General features: G+C 40.9%; 1 protein-coding gene across 21 annotated transcripts in view; it reads right to left on the minus strand.

The window, feature by feature from the left end:
* The window catches only part of TRIP12 (thyroid hormone receptor interactor 12), a 147,522-nt gene that overhangs the window by 113,422 nt on the left and 17,607 nt on the right, over nt 1-16,493 (minus strand). The gene's annotated exons all lie outside the window — the stretch shown is intronic.

Consider the following 16,493-nt stretch of genomic DNA (forward strand, 5'->3'; position numbering starts at 1 on the left):
TCTGTCATCCTCTCTGTCATCGATGTTTCTATATCTCTATTCCTTTCTCTTCCTCTCTAAAATTCAATAAAAACATTTAAAATTTTTCAAAATAAAACTTCACTTATCATACTAGAGAAAAGCTGGCAATACCATAAATCTTAAAATTTGCCAGATGCAATAAAATCTGTACCAAAAACAGAAAAAAGGCAAAGACCAAGGAATTTTTTAAAAAGAAAACAGTAAGAAGATAATCTTGAAGGTTCCTATCAATGACCCGTTCCTTGAAAAAATTCAGAACTGTGAAGGCAATAAAAGATCAAAGTACCTACAGAATGAGAGGAAGAGAAGCAGTAAGAGACACAGCAACTCCAAAATTAAGACCAGCTAGGCCAGTGGTCGGCAAACTCATTAGTTAACAGAGCCAAATATCAACAGTACAATGCTTGAAATTTCTTTTGAGAGCCAAATTTTTTAAACTTAAACTTCTTCTAACGCCACTTCTTCAAAATAGACTCGCCCAGGCCGTGGTATTTTGTGGAAGAGCCACACTCAAGGGGCCAAAGAGCCGCATGGGCTCACGAGCCGCAGTTTGCTGACCATAGAGCTAGGCAAACAATTCCTAAAGCACAAGCAAAAGATATCACAATGGCTTTCCGAGAAGATGATCTTTTTTTTAAAATATATTTTATTGATTTTTTACAGAGAGGAAGGGAGAGGGATAGTTAGAAACATCGATGAGAGAGAAACATCCATCAGCTGCCTCCTTCACACTCCTTACTGGGGATGTGCCCGCAACCAAGGTACATGCCCTTGACCGGAATCGAACCTGGGACCCTAGAGTCCGCAGGCCGATGCTCTATCCACTGAGCCAAACCAATTAGGGCTCGAGAAGATGATCTTTTGTGCTCAAAGGAAAAAAAATAACCAAAAGCAAAATTAAAAATTTAACTTCAAAGCAGAGGAAGTTATTAAAATTGAATAGATGTCTTAAACAACTAAGTGAAGAAAACAAACAGGGAGAACGTGTTTAATAAAAGAAATAGGAGAAAAAAATACTACTGCACAATTTTAAAAACAAGTTATAGAACTGGAAAAAGACAACCTTGAGTTTTATTTAACTCTGCAATGAGAAGAAAAATGCTATATAGACTAAAAATGAAACTATTTGTCAATATTTTTGTTAAGCAAAATGCTGGGCACAGAATAATGTATCTATATATTCTGTGTGTGTAAATAATCACTGGTTTAAATATTGTCAATAGAGAATACATCATAAAATATTTAAATAAGCTACCTTGGAAGAACAGGATCCTTTGAGGCCTTTTACATTTTGTATCATGTACATATTTCCATATTCAAAACTATCTTTACACAATTATGTATATTGTCATTTTAACACCAGAAGATGACAGTGGATAAAAATAACCAGAAAAAAATCAATTATTAGCAGATTGTTTTCTCATTTTCATTTTTTTAAATCGTATGGTCTAATTACTAAAAACTGGAGAAAAACTTAAAAACTGATTACTTTGCAAACGTTTCTATATCCCAAATACATGTTCATTTAAAAAGAAAAAAAGCAATTCTCGTAATCCAAATTCTATCTGTAAGAAATGAAGTTCTTACTGCCTAAAACATAAGACTACAGAGAATGATATACTGAATTAGCCAGAGATCTTGTGTCCATGACTGGCACCTAACGTCTATTATGTAGAACACTATAATATAATGATCAATCAGTTGATCACATATTGCCTGCCCAGACCAACCACTTCTAAAACACAGATCAACTCATCCCCAAATATAAATTGTCTTATAGCTTATATACTTCAGGATACTAATTGTACTTCATAGAATTTTTTGGGTTTTTTTTTTTTTCCCTTCTCTTCTTAAGATTTTAAGTGAGCAACTTTTTAAAAAATTTATTTATTTATTTTTTATTTTTTTTAATTGTTTGAAGTATTACAAATAGTAGTACATATGTCTCCTTTTTTTTTTTTTGTGAGCAACTTTTTAGCCCAGGTGCCGAAGATGGCTCATCGACCCAGACTTAACAGGTCTCAATCTTGCTGGCTACCATAATTAGCCAGTCAGTAAGGATAGAAGTCAGTTTATCACTAGCACTTTTAGTACATCCTCTTAAAAGTGTTCTTTTCTAACTAACCAGGAATGAAAAGATAAAGAGGGAACAGTTATTAAACTAGATAAGGGATTTTCAACCTTTTTCATTTCATGGCACACACTAATTACTAAAATTCTGGGGCACACCAAAAAAACATACTTTTGGCATATCTGATAAAAAAAATAGGTATAATTATGATTCATTCACACCGGATGGCTACTATTGTGTTGGCTATTGTCATTTTTTTTTTAATCTGACAATCTAAGGAAAAAAGTCAGTGTCCCTGATTAAATAGTCAGGTATTGCCTGTTTTAAGAATTCTTGCAGAACACCGGTTGAAAAAAAATCGCTGGACTAGATGGTCTCTAAAACACAATTCAGCTCTAAAGTTTATAATACTGTAACCTAATACTTATGCCTTCTGCAATCCCCCTACCAGGGATCAAGCTCACAACTTAGGCATGTGCCCTGACTGGGAATCCAACCAGCAATCCTTTGGTGCTTGGGAGCATGCCCAACCAACTGAGCCACACCAGCCAGGGCTTACATGGAATGCTTTTTAAATTCTTCCTTATGAAGATCTCCTAACACCACTATTAGACATAGGGATTATCAAGAGGGAAGAGCTATTGAGAGGAAAGAATGATTTGTAAATGTCTCTCCTGTACCAATGGACAGAGAGATGCCTGCTGGGTAAGAAATCAGTTATTGAAAGTAAAATTACAAAATATCCTGTAGAAGACAGAAAGGTGCTACCTACATAAAAAGAAAAGTTCCTACCTGTAGACAAAAACAATTTTATGTTTTGTAAATGACCTTTAGAGCATAGGAATACACATAGGCATCGTTTTCAGAATATTTTCTTCAATGCGTTGTTCTTGTCACTGTTATGAACTCCATCATAATAAAATCAAAGGTATTATTTTCTTTAACATAGCTCATACAAGAAAGTCTACGCCTGCCTTGGAACAATAAAAAATATTTCAACATTGTGATAATCATAGATTGGTACAAACTTCTTGAAGCATCGGATAGGCAGCCTTTCATCAGGTGTTAGAACCTGTAAAATCTTTAGAACAAACATTACTGTTTGCAGCTGGTTCAGGGGAAAAGAATGCCATAAAATTTAACTCCAAGTTGGGGAAAAAAGATAAAGAGTGTAACTTTAACACAAGATAAACAATGCGCAGTGCCAAATTTTTATTTAAGATCATGTTAAGACACAGGAATTTTACCTAAATTCAGTAGAGTTGTCTCTTGAACAACACTGGGGTTAGGATGTACAGTCAAAAATCCACATATAACTTAAGTTGGTCTTCGTATACACAGATTCCCAAAATACTAGTCTTGGAAAATATTTCTCAAAGGTAAAAAAAAAAACACCCACATTTAGAATGCCATACACTCTAAAGTGCCCTACATGTTACAAATAATATGATTTTTACCTCAAGAGAAATATTAAAGCCGCTGTTCTCAAACCTAAGTTTTTTTAAATACTGACTCCTGTGCCCCATCAGAATGGGGTTAAGGCAGTGATCGGCAAACTGTGGCTTGTGAGCCACATGCGGCTCTTTGGCCCCTTGAGTGTGGCTCTTCCACAAAATACCACGGCCTGGGCGAGTCTATTTTGAAGAAGTGGCGTTAGAAGAAGTTTGAAAAATTTGGCTCCCAAAAGAAATTTCAATCATTGTACTGTTGATATTTGGCTCTGTTGACTAATGAGTTTGCCGACCACTGGGTTAAGGAAAAGAATCAATTTGTTTTTAAGCCCCTTAGTTTGAGAACACAGGTTTATTTATACCTTTTCTTTCTTTTGGCTCTCATTACAAATCACTTGATCCTTTGCAATCTTTACATGACTCTCCCACATAACATAATTAATAACTGGCACTCATGTCCTTAGAATCTAGCAATACCATTTGTAAGAATCTTCTAGGAATTTAACCTAAAGAAATACTTGTACAAGTTTGCAAAGATACATGTAATCAAGAGGCTCACTGCAGTTATGTCAGAATGGAAAACCTAGAGAAGATCCAAACGTTCTCAGGAGAGGTTAAATGGTTAAATAGGCACATTGCAGCAACTCTATGACACATTTAGGTTGTAAAAACAAAAGTAGATTTGTATATATCGTACTGATATAGAAGGGCAGAACATCCTTAATTCCTGCATCAACAGGTGTAATATTTACCTCGATGGGAGTTTACATTAAATTGGGAAGAAAGAAAATAATCAGGCTATTTTCTTTGTATCTTTCAGAGATGAAGATGTAAAACAATCCCTGTCTACATTGTGGTCAAAGCCATGCAGGACAGAGTAGGAGAAAAATACCAAGCAGAAAATAACAGGAAGGAATAAGCAAAAAACTACTTATCCTATCTAATAAAGAGGGAATATGCTAATTGACCACTCTGGTGTCCCAGTAACAACCAATTTGCATACTGGCAGACCAGCAGGAGGCTGCGCCTGCAAGCAGGGGGCAGGGGACTGGAGCCAAGTTCCCGGTGGTCTGAGGAGAGTGCCCTTCAGGAGCCCGGACTGCAAAGAAGCGGCCACGGGGAGCTCTTCCAATCCCTCGGCATGGACACCCTACCCCAGCCCCCGCACCCCGGGGTCGGGGAGGCTGACAGGACAGGGAGAAGACCCAGCCTCAGGGGTAGCTGCAGCCAGCACCTCCGACTCCAGATCTCTTCCCCCACCACCCCCGCCAGGGGCACGCATAACAATAGCACACCGACCACCCGTCAGTGGCTCCAAGGCCCGCTGCCCACAGTCTGCCACTGGCGGGCCCCCTCTGCTGGGGCCGGCCATGCCTCTCCTTCCTATAACTCCAAACCCAGGTGGAGGCAGGCCTGAGTGGCCCCCCAGGGTCAGATTCTTCCCTCCAACAGCAGCAGCGCCGTCTCCACAGTGGAAGTGCTCTGAACCTCGCTGGGGGCGCAGCTAAACCAGCCCTCCTAGCCCACCTGGCTCCACCCTGGCCCGGCCCCCACCCCGCTCCAGGAGATTGGAGCCCCGCCCTGAGCAAGTACAGCTGTGAAACAGCCACGTACAATTTAAAGAATGGTGCCAAGTGGGAAGGTTTGACAGTTACTCCACCTTCGGCCTTGCCATTTCCCTAGCGCCCCCCCCCCAACTCTCTGCCCCCCTACCAGTGCCTCCAGGGATGACCACCACTACTGGGCTGCTAGCCAGAGCCTGCCCCTCCGAGGCCTGCTGAACCCTCTGCAAAGCTTCCATAGCTACAGTCCCAGGAAACAATCATGCCCTTCTCCCCTAATCAGCACCTGCTACCTGCAAGGGTACCCGTGAGCTTAAAAATAACAATCTCTTCCCGTTTAGACATCACTTACTGGATGAAACATTTCTAGTTTATTAGCTCAGAACCTCCTCATGACAACCCAGTGGGGTAGGCAGAGAAGAGATTATAATTCAAACGGTATATGCTTATGTATTCAGAAATGAAGCTCAGAGAGGAAAAGTGTCAAGCCCAGTGGTTCCCAAGGTGCAGCACGCGCCCCACAGGGGGGGAGGGGGAGGACGACAATTTGATTTTAAGTGGGGCAATTCGAGAATGAGTTAACAGTGAATTTTTTGCATTTCTTATGGTTCTAGGGGGCCTCATCTACAGCGTATCCTACATCTTACATAATAAAAGGCTAATATGCAAATGACCAAATGGTGGAATGACCTGTCACTATGATGCGCACTGACCACTAGGAGGCAGACACTCAACGCAGGAGCTGCCCCCTGATGGTCAGTGTGCTCCCACAGGGGGAGCGCCGCTCAGCCAGAAGCTGGGCTCACAGCTGGTGAGCCTCTCCTGCCTCTGTGGCAATGCTAAGGATGTCTGACTGATGGCTTAAGCCCACTAAGCCGTCAGTCGGACATCCCCCCAAGGTTCCCGGACTGCAAGAGGGCACAGGCCAGGCTTAGGGACCCCCGCCCAAGTGCACGAATTTCGTGCACCGGGCCTCTAGTGGTTAAATAAGCAGGTAATATCTCTCTGAAGTGGTACTTTTAAGCTGAGTCCTGAATGATAAGAAAAAGCTTGGGGAAAGATGTGCATATTTGTCTATATATACGTAGAAGAAAAAAATAATCCAGGAAAAATCGCCTCAATGTTAACAGTAGAGAAGAGAGGGGCATGGTAAAGTGCACCTATTTCAATTCAAATCCTGGCTCCACTATAAACCATGTAACCTTGAACAAAATTTTTGCCTATCAAAGCCTTAGCTTTCCTCATCTATAAAATGGAAAAAAATATATTTCATTAAGTTATGAAAATCAACTGAAAAACACTTAAAAAACATAGTAAGATGATTGCAAGGAAAAGGAGAAAGAACCTACATATTCAATTTTAAGAGACACATCAACCAAAATGCAAGTATAGAAAATATGATCACTAACTGGGTATTTATAGATATTAAGGAACAATTTTTTTTAAATCATATCAGTTTTTAAAGAGTTCTCTTTTAGAGAAGAAGCAGAGTAAAATATTTACAGAAATTTGCTTCAAAATAACTGGGGGTGTGGGTGGTAAGGGTAGGTCTAAGTACACTGAGGTTCATTATATGATTTGATTTTTCTATATGTTTGACATCCTCCACAATAGTCTTTTATAAAAAAAAAAGCACTCAAATATATTATTTTTGAAACCATGAAGATGACTGTTGCTTTTGATTGTTTTCAAAGAGTCATCACCACTTGCTTTTTAAACACTCTGTCCATATAGATATCACTTTTATCAGAACTGAGAAACACTAAGCTTCTGGACATAGAATAAATCATCCTTGACATAAATGTGTCAAACTACATTTCCTTGATTCATTCTTTAAGGCATCTGGCAACTCTAACTTGGTGTGAGATATCAAAAAAACAACAACACATTGTATCTTTCCAAGATGAAGATATAAAATAAACTCTGTCTCCACCCATTTGAGAAGTGGCCACAGTAACTCTATACTAGTATATCCTCCATGATTCTGCTTTCAGATTTACAGAATGGAGAATTCCTTTCTCATACATTGTAAGAAATTGGGCACAAGTCTTACAATAATAGGAGATGCAACCACCTAACAATGAACTTCAGAGGATGCAGAATCAATTCAACACTTCACCCAACAATTTGCAGTGGAACAACATAGCTATTATACCACTCCATTCTGGCAAAAGACAAAACTTTTGCATTATGCTTTAGGCCTTTTGCTAAATCTTATGCACTAACAGAGCCGTCAACATTGCTAAGATGTAGCATAAACATGCAAATACATTGAAAACAGAGTCAAATAACTTAGATGGACTAACAGATTGAAGTATAGTATTAACCAAAATCTTTCTCCTAAACTTTGCATTGGATCTTTTACTTATACTTCCTATATAATAAAAGGGTAATATGCAAATAGACCAAACGACAGAACAACCGAACAACCAACCAAAGCGTAATATGCTAATGATATGCTAAGGCTGCTCAACCGCTTGCTATAATGTGCACTGACCACCAGGAGGCAGACAGTCAACTGGTCAACCAGTTGCTATGACATGCACTGACCACAAGGGCACAGATGCTCCCACCGGTAGGTTGCTTGCTGTTGGGGTCCAGCCAATCGGGACTGAGCGAGATGGGCCAGACATGCCCTGGAGCCCTCCCACAGTCCCTCCCCGGCCCGATCATGCACCAGTGGGGTCCCTCAGCCTGGCCTGCACCCTCTCACAGTCTAGGACCCCTTGGGGGATGTTGGAGAGCTGGTTTCAGCCCAATCCTGCAGGCCACTCCCCTTGGGAGGGTGCCACATGCAGGGCTCATGGCTGGAGAGCGCTGCTATGGCAGAGCGAGCTTCTCCCGACCGGGACTGATTGGGCGCTAGCCCATGGCAGGCACAGTGGAACCGGGATAAGCAGGAGCGGCAGGTAGGAGCTGCAGGCAGCGTTGGACTGCGGGTTTCGGCCCAATCCCTGAATGCCACCCAGAGGGACCCCACCCGTGCACAAATTCGTACACCAGGCCTCTAGTGTATACATAAGTGGATAAACACAGTAATGAGAATGAGCTACAAAAGGTCTTTGACACACTAAGTAAGGACAAGTGGTTCTCAAGCCTTTTAACCTTGAAAATTTTCTCAGCTCAATAATGATGAAATACAAATAATACATATCCTAATAATAATAGCCATATTCAAGTCAACAAGATTGCAATTACCATTCTTTTTAAAATGGGCACAAATATGTATTTTTAAATATATTTTTATCAATTTCAGACAGGAAGGGAGAGGAAGAGAGATAAAAACATCAATGATGACAACCACCAATTGGCTGCTTCCTGCACACCCCCTACTGGGGATTGAGCCTGCAATTGGGCATGTGCCCTAAACAGAAATTGAACCCTGACATCCTGGTTCGTATGTCAATGCTCACCACTGAGCCACACCAGCTAGGCCAAATATAATTTGGACAAAAGTTGTAAAATAAGCTAGATGAACAAATCCAATTTCCTTCATTTTAATTCTTTTTCTTTTACTTCTCACACTACCTTCCCCAACAGTTTATTAGGAAAATTTTCAAAATACAAAAAACCTTGAGAACTGTTCAATACCCATAATCCCATCACCTGTAACTTTACAACTAAGAAGTGTGTTACATTTCCTTTACCACACATGTTCCTGTATCTACTCATCTATGCATCCCTCTGCTGAACCCTCTGCAAAGCTTCCATAGCTATTTTGATGCATTTCAAAAGTAAGTTGCAGACTTCATTACACTTTGTGCATATTATCAACTAGTGTTCAAACTGTTTCATGTTTTCAGTTAAATTTACATACAGTGAAATGTAAAAATCTTAAGTATAAAACTCAATGAGTTTTGACAAATACACAGTAACTGTGGAACCTAAATCCTTATCAAGATACTAGAGTCCCGGTGCACGAATCTGTGCACCAATGGGGTCCCTCGGCCTGGCCTGCGGGATAGGGCTGAAACCGGATCTCCAACATCCCCCGAGGAGTCCCATATTGTGAGAGGGCACAGTACAGGCCAATGGACCCCATGGGTGCAAGATCAGGGCCAGGTAGCGACACAGTAGGTTGACCAGTCGAAGAGGAACCATGGGAGGGCTCCAGGGCATGTCCGGCCCGTCTCGCTCAGTCCTGATTGGCCGGACCCCAGCAGCAAGCTAACCTACCAGTCGGAGCGTCTGCCCCCTGGTGTTCAGTGCAATTGGTGGTTGTCATAGTGAGCGGTTGAGTGGCCTTAGCTTATCATTAGCATATTACGCTTTGATTGAATGGATGACTGGACACTTAGCATATTAGGCTTTTATTATATAGGACTGAATATCACCCAAAAAGTTTCCTTGTGCTCTTTCCAATTCTAAAACCACTGTTCTAATGTTTCTTGCCAGAGATTAATTTTACTTATTCCAGCATTTCATATGAATGGAGCTACAGAGTATACACTCCTTTGTATAAAGCATCTTTGACTCAGTATGATACCATGAGATTCATTCATGTGGATGAGTGTATATTTCCTTACTGGTGAGATAGTATTCCACTGTATGAATATCACATTTCAAAATGACATCGACCAGGAAAAGAATCAAACAGAACTTCTATAAAAATACAGCTTAATACAGCCGTGGGCAAACTACGGCCCGTTCAGCTGTTCTATCCGGCCCGCGGTGCCGAAAGAGCGGAGGGTTCTCTTGCTTTCCCCTCTGCTCCTTTACTTTGAATTTATATTAGTTCACACAAACACTCCATCCATGCTTTTGTTCCGGCCCTCCGGTCCAGTTTAAGAACCCATTGTGGCCCTCGAGTCAAAAAGTTTGCCCACCCCTGGCTTAATAGGTGGGTATGGAGCATATTAGACAAAGAAGAAAGTTAGCAAAGCATTAAGAATAAATAGAAGAAATTATGCAGAATGCAGCACAGAAAGCCCAAGAGATTAAAAATAAAGAAGATACACAGGGAACAATGTAAGAAGATCAAACATATGTTTAATCAGAATTTAGGAAGTGTAAGAGTAAAGACATGGCAAAAGCATAGCTAAACATTGAATAGCTGGAAATTTTCTAGAGTTGGTGAAAGATATAAACCCATAAACTTAAGAAGGAAGAGAACCAAGATGGTGGCATAGGTAAACGCCTGTACTTGCTGCCTCCCACAACCATATCAAAGTTACAACTAAAATACAGAACAACTATCATCCAGAACCGTGGGAAAGCTGGCTGAGTGGAAGTACTACAACTAGAGAGGTAAAGAAGAAAGCACATTGAGACTGGCAGGACGTGCAGCAGCAAGGAACGGGCTAGTGTGGCACCCAATTGTGCCATTCTTCTAAAGGGAAGGGAGATCACCTCTGTGGAGGCCGCCTGGAGGAGCCAAGTATCCCAGCCCCACACCAGACCCCCAGCCCAGGGTCCCAGAGCGGGAGAAATAAGTCCTTATGGGCCTTAAGAACTACAGACTGTAAAAACCAGTGTGGATTAGGACTGAGTGACAAAGAGCCTGGTGGAAACACAGTTTCTCCTCTTAAAAGGCCAGCAACACGAACTGAATTTACCAGTTCCCACTTCCTCTGAGCTCCAGTGCCGGGCAAGGCTCTGGGGTACCGAGACACATACTGGAAAAAGCTGGACTGTCTGGTTTCAGGGCATGAACGCTGGGGCAGCTTTCTTCCAGACAGAGATGCTCGCAGAGGTCATTGTTCCCGTGCTGGGACCTCCCTGGTGCAGGGCTGACAGGCAGCCATTTCAGTTTGCTCCGCCCTGGAGATTCCCTGAGACCCCGCCCTACCCAATTTGCAACCCCACCAAGCTGTGCCCAACGGCTTTTGCATATGAATGCTCTGTCCTTTCTCAGGCTAAAACTCTGTTAAACAAGCTGCAACAGGGTCAGGGAGCCCCAAACGTATTAATAAAAGGCCAAAAAACCAGCACCAGCACCAACCTGCCTTCCTTCACAGCTAGGCCTTGTCTGGGCACTTCCAAAACTGATACAAAGAGGAGAAATCTGCAGAACTCTCTGTAGCTCCTGCTGGATGGTCCCAGGCAGTGGCTGACTTTGTACCTCACTGGAGAACCACGACCAGTGTACCGAGAGGTCAGTGAGAGACCATACCAGATTACAACTCTTCACATCCATAAGCAACACACTCAAGGGGCAGACTCAGTGAGCACCAAAGCCCCACTGAAGCAATTCCTGCTCCATAAGGGTGTCTCCTGCACAACAGCTCTCCCACTGTAGTCGCAGCTGGTCCCCACAACCAATTGGCCTGGAGGTCAATTCTTCCCAGTGACACCAACAGCAATCAAGGCTTAACTACAACAAAACTGAGCACACAACCCACAAAGGGGTGCACCAAGAGTGTCCACCTCAGGTGATTGGGGAGGCTGAGCCACTAGGCCCTATAGGACACCTACTACACAGGGCCACTCTATCAACTCATGGAGACTTAGCAGCTACCCAACACATAGAAACAAATACAGGGAAGCAGCCAAAATACGGAGACAAAGAAGCATATCACAAATGAAAAAATAGGGACGAAAGCAAACTACTGGATATAGAATTCAAAACCACAGTTATAAGGTTACTCAAGAATCTTCTAGAAACCTCTGAGAAACTTAGTAAGACTTTCAAGGATCTTAGTGAGAATGCCAAAAAATGGAAAAGGACCAGTCAGAAATTAAGCATACACTGACTGAAATAAAGAATAATATACAGGGATTCAACAGTAGATTAGAGGATCCCAGAATAAAATCAATGATTTGAAATACGAGGAAGCAAAAAACAACCAACCAGTAGGGCAAAAAGAAAAAAGAATCCATAAATATGAAAATAGTGTAAGGAGCCTCTGGGACAACTTCAAGTACACCAACACCCGAATTATGGGGGTGCCAGAAGAAGAGAGAGAGCAAGATACTGAAAATCTATTTGAAGAAATAATGACAGAAAACTTCCCTTACCTGGTGAAAGAAATAGACTTACAAGTCCAGGAAGTGCAGAGAACCTCAAACAAGAGGAATCCAAAGAGGACTACACTAAGACACATCATAATTAAAATGCCAAGGGCAAAAGACAAAGAGAGAATCTTAAAAGCAGCAAGAGAAAAACAGTTACCTACAAGGGAGTGCCCATATGACTGTCAGCTGATTTCTCAACAGAAACTATGCAGGCCGGACGGGAGTGGCAAGAAATATTCAAAGTGATGAATAGCAAGAACCTACAACCAAGAATACTTTACCCAGCAAAGCTCTCATTTAGAATTGAAGGTCGGATAAAGAGCTTCACAGGCAAGAAAAAGCTAAAGGAGTTCACACTACCAAACCAGTATTATATGCAATGCTGAAGGGTATTCTTTAAGAAGAGGAAGAAGAGGGAAAAGATAAAGATAAAAAATATGAACAACAAAGTGACAACAAATACATATCTATCAACAAGTGAATCTAAAAATCAAATGAATAAAAAATCTTATGAACAAAACAAACTGGTGAATGGGATAAAAATCAGGGGCATGGAAAGGGAACAGACTGACGATTCTCAGAGGGAAGGAAGTGTGGGGTGGGTGTGGGAAGAGATTAGAAAAAGATCTTATACACATGTATGCATTACCTGTGGACACAGACAACAGGGTGGCAAGTGCCGGAGGTGGGGTGGGAACTGGGTAGAGGGGAGCTATGAGAGGAAAAAAAAGTGAAATCTGTAATATCCTCAACATTAAAGATTGATATTTAAAAAAAGGTAGTAAGGCAATAAAGCAATTTTACTACTTAAGTAAAAGTGTGCTTTCAATAGGCCATAAAAAAAAAAGCCACCTTAACGGGTCCAAATGATCTTAAACAAGATAAACAAAAAGCCATTTATAACTACACATCTACATCCTATATAATAATCCTATATAAGGGTAATATGCAAATACACCGAATGGCCGAACAACCAAACCAATTAAAGCGTAATATGCTAATGATATGCAAAGGCTACTCAACTGCTTGCTATGACGTGCACTGACTACCAGGAAGCAGACAGTCGACCGGTCGACCAGTCGCTATGACGTGCACTGACCACCAGGGGGCAGATGCTCCGACGGGTAGGTTAGCTTGCTTCTGGGGTCTGGCGGATCAGGACTGAGCGAGATGGGCCAGACACACCCTGGAACCCTCCCGCTGTCCCTCCCTGGCCCCATTGTGCACCGGTGGGGTCCCTCACTCTGGCCTGCACCCTATTGCAATCCGAGACCCCTCAGGGGATGTCAGAGAGCCGGATTCAGCCCAATCCCGCAGGCCACTCCCCTTGGGAGGGCACCAGATACAGGGCTCATGGCTGGCAAGTCCTGCTGCAGCAGCTTGAGCCTCTCCCGACTGGGACTGATTGCGTGCGAGCCCACGGCAGGCACAGTGGGGCCGGGATGAGCAGGAGCAGCAGGTAGGAGCTGCAGGCAGTGTTGGACTGCGGGTTTCGGCCTGATCCCTGTAGGCCACCCAGAGGGACCCCACCCGTGCACCGGGCCTCTAGTATGTATGTGTGTGTGTGTGTATATATATATATATATATATATATATATATATATGTATGTGTATATATATATGTATATATATATATATGTGTGTGTATATATATATATATATATATATATATATATATATATCTATCTATCTATCTATCTATCTACGTGACTGACCGTCCGGCCAACCATTCAACCAACCACCAGCCGGTACATATGATGCGCACTGGCAATTGAAAAATAAACATCGACTCGTGCATGCATGATACATATAAAGCTCTTGCTGGCACCCATCACACGCCTGCATTTCGATCTGTCATTGCTGACAGTGAATTTGGTTGTTTTTGTTGACATTCTGAAGCTGAAAGCGGAGTTGTGGTCGACAGAATATGTCTGAAGACCAACTACTGGCTTAACGTACTTCTGAAGCCAAAAGAAGCCCGTGTCGTAGTCAACACAATGTATGTGAAGACCAGCTATTGGCACAACATACCTCTGAAGCTGAAATGATTTGTAAAGATCTATTTATTGAAGCTACCTTTGGAAATCGTCTGTCTACAGATAATATTAAAAATATATCTAAATGTGCAATTCTTTGTCCAAAAAAGGAGCACATTCATAAATTGAATGAAGAAATTTTGGATATACTTGATGGAGATTTTCACACCTATGAGTGATGATTCCAAGGATTCACTGATGATGCCGAAAAGGAAAATTTTCCCATCGAATTTCTTAATAGTATTACTCCTTTAGGAATGCCGTGTCATAAATTAAAATTGAAAGTAGGTGCAATCATCATGCTACTGAGAAATCTTCATAGTAAATGGAGTCTTTGTAATGGTACTACATTTGTTATCAAAAGATTGCGACCTAAGATAATTGAAGCTGAAGTATTATCAGGATCTGTGGAAGGGAAGTTTGTTCTGATTCCAAGAATTGATTTGTCCCCGTCTGACACTGACTTCCCATTTAAATTAATTCGAAGACAGTTTCCTGTGATGCCAGCATTTGCAATGACTATTAATAAATCACAACGACAAACTCTAGACAGAGTAGGAATATTTCTACCTGAACCCGTTTTTGGACATGGTCAGTTATATGTTGCTTTCTCTCAAGTTTGAAGAGAGTGTGACGTTCACCTTGTAAATACTTCATCACAAAGGAAATTAGTCAAGCACTCTGAAAGTGTTTTTACTCTTAATGTGGGATACAGGGAGATATTAGAATAGGTTTAATTAAGTTATCAGTCATTGTTTGTATCAATGTTGTTTTTATAACATGTTTTTGTAGGTTTTATATGTTTTTGTTGTTTTTATATAATGTCTTTGTTGTTGTTATATATTGTTATTGTTTATCAATTCTATATCATTTTCATATACATTTTACTAATTTTCTTTCATCTCTGACACTTCTATTACAGAGAAAGGGCGAAAAGCGATATTAAAATATTTCTTCTAATTAATTTCCTTTCATTGTGCACGAATCCGTGCATTGGGCCACTGGTGTCATAATAAAACTACAAATACCAAAGCTAGAGACGATTTTAAAGTGCAAAGAGAGGGAGATCATTATTGTTTGCCAGGCTATAAGCAGCAACAATGGAAGCCAGAAGACAGTGGAATTATAGGTGCCAATTAAAAATTTCACACCAAATAAAACTTATCTCTTAAGAACAAAGTTTTTGTCAGATAAAATCTGATGATTTTTCCAGATACAGTTTTAAGATGCTAGAAGAAGTAAAGGTGATAATATAAAAAATAAAAATGTGTAAATAAATGTTAACTATAAAATTATATTATCTAATAAGATTTTAAAAACTGATTAAAGTAAAATGACATCAATATCTTAAGGTCAAGGAGCTTGGTAAACCGAGTTACAATTCTAAGGATTTGTATTTTCCACAAGTAAAGGTTGCAATGAATGATAGACCTTGTTAGATATACTGTTCTAGTTTATAAGAGAACCATTCAAAGACTAGAATCATACCTCAATTAAAAATAATAAATTCAAATGAAAGCGACAAATTAGAAAACAGTAAATTTCAATCTCTAAGATTATCAAACCAGATTTTTTAAATCTTCAACTACAAGAGACAGATCTAAAACACAGGAACACAGAAAGAAAAATGTAAAAAAAAAAAAAAGGCATGTAAACACTAGACAAAAGAAAGCAAAGGGTTCTGCTACACCTCCAAAAGAGGACAGTTAAGTTTCTCCTGGGGCGGGGGTGGAGGGGTGGGGGGGTGGGGGGGCGAGGGGGGGAGATCACAAAACCAGCAAGAATAAATTACAAGAGACAAATCGGTTAAGGAAGATTCCATCTTGTGCTGTGTAGAGATACCAGCTAGCCCTGACCCTCTTTTAAAGACAACTCAGAGGTGAGTAGATAGTGATGTTAGACTGGTTAAGATGCATGTAAGATTTAAAGGAACTCTGGGAGGCTCAGACCAATGGAAGAGCAAACTATAAACAAACAGAGTGAAAGGTAATAGATTACTACTTTAAGTACTATTATAGAAGAGCAACTCAAGCCCTGAGCAAGGCAATATACCTCCCAGAAGTGGAAAAATGACTTTGCCCAGGAGAAAAGGGAGCCCTTAGGAATGGGAGGCAAAGGGGGCATTTCACAGAAAACAGCTTCAGAAAGGCCTAGGGACATGAAGAAAGGAAGAAATGAACAGGAAATAATTGGCTATGTCTGAGAAGAAAGCCTTAAAACACCTTAATCGAAATGACAAAAGACACCCCAAATACATAATTCACACCTCTTTCAGCCAAACTGCATACCAAACATATAATGAAGAAAGTGCTAATAGGTCTTTGAAAATAAACATGCCATATAAACTTTCAGTAAGAAAATGGATAGAAGTTTGCAAAAGCCAATCACAAATTTAATT

This window comes from Plecotus auritus (assembly GCF_963455305.1).
Source record: "Plecotus auritus genome assembly, chromosome: 5".
Lineage (NCBI taxonomy): Eukaryota > Metazoa > Chordata > Mammalia > Chiroptera > Vespertilionidae > Plecotus > Plecotus auritus.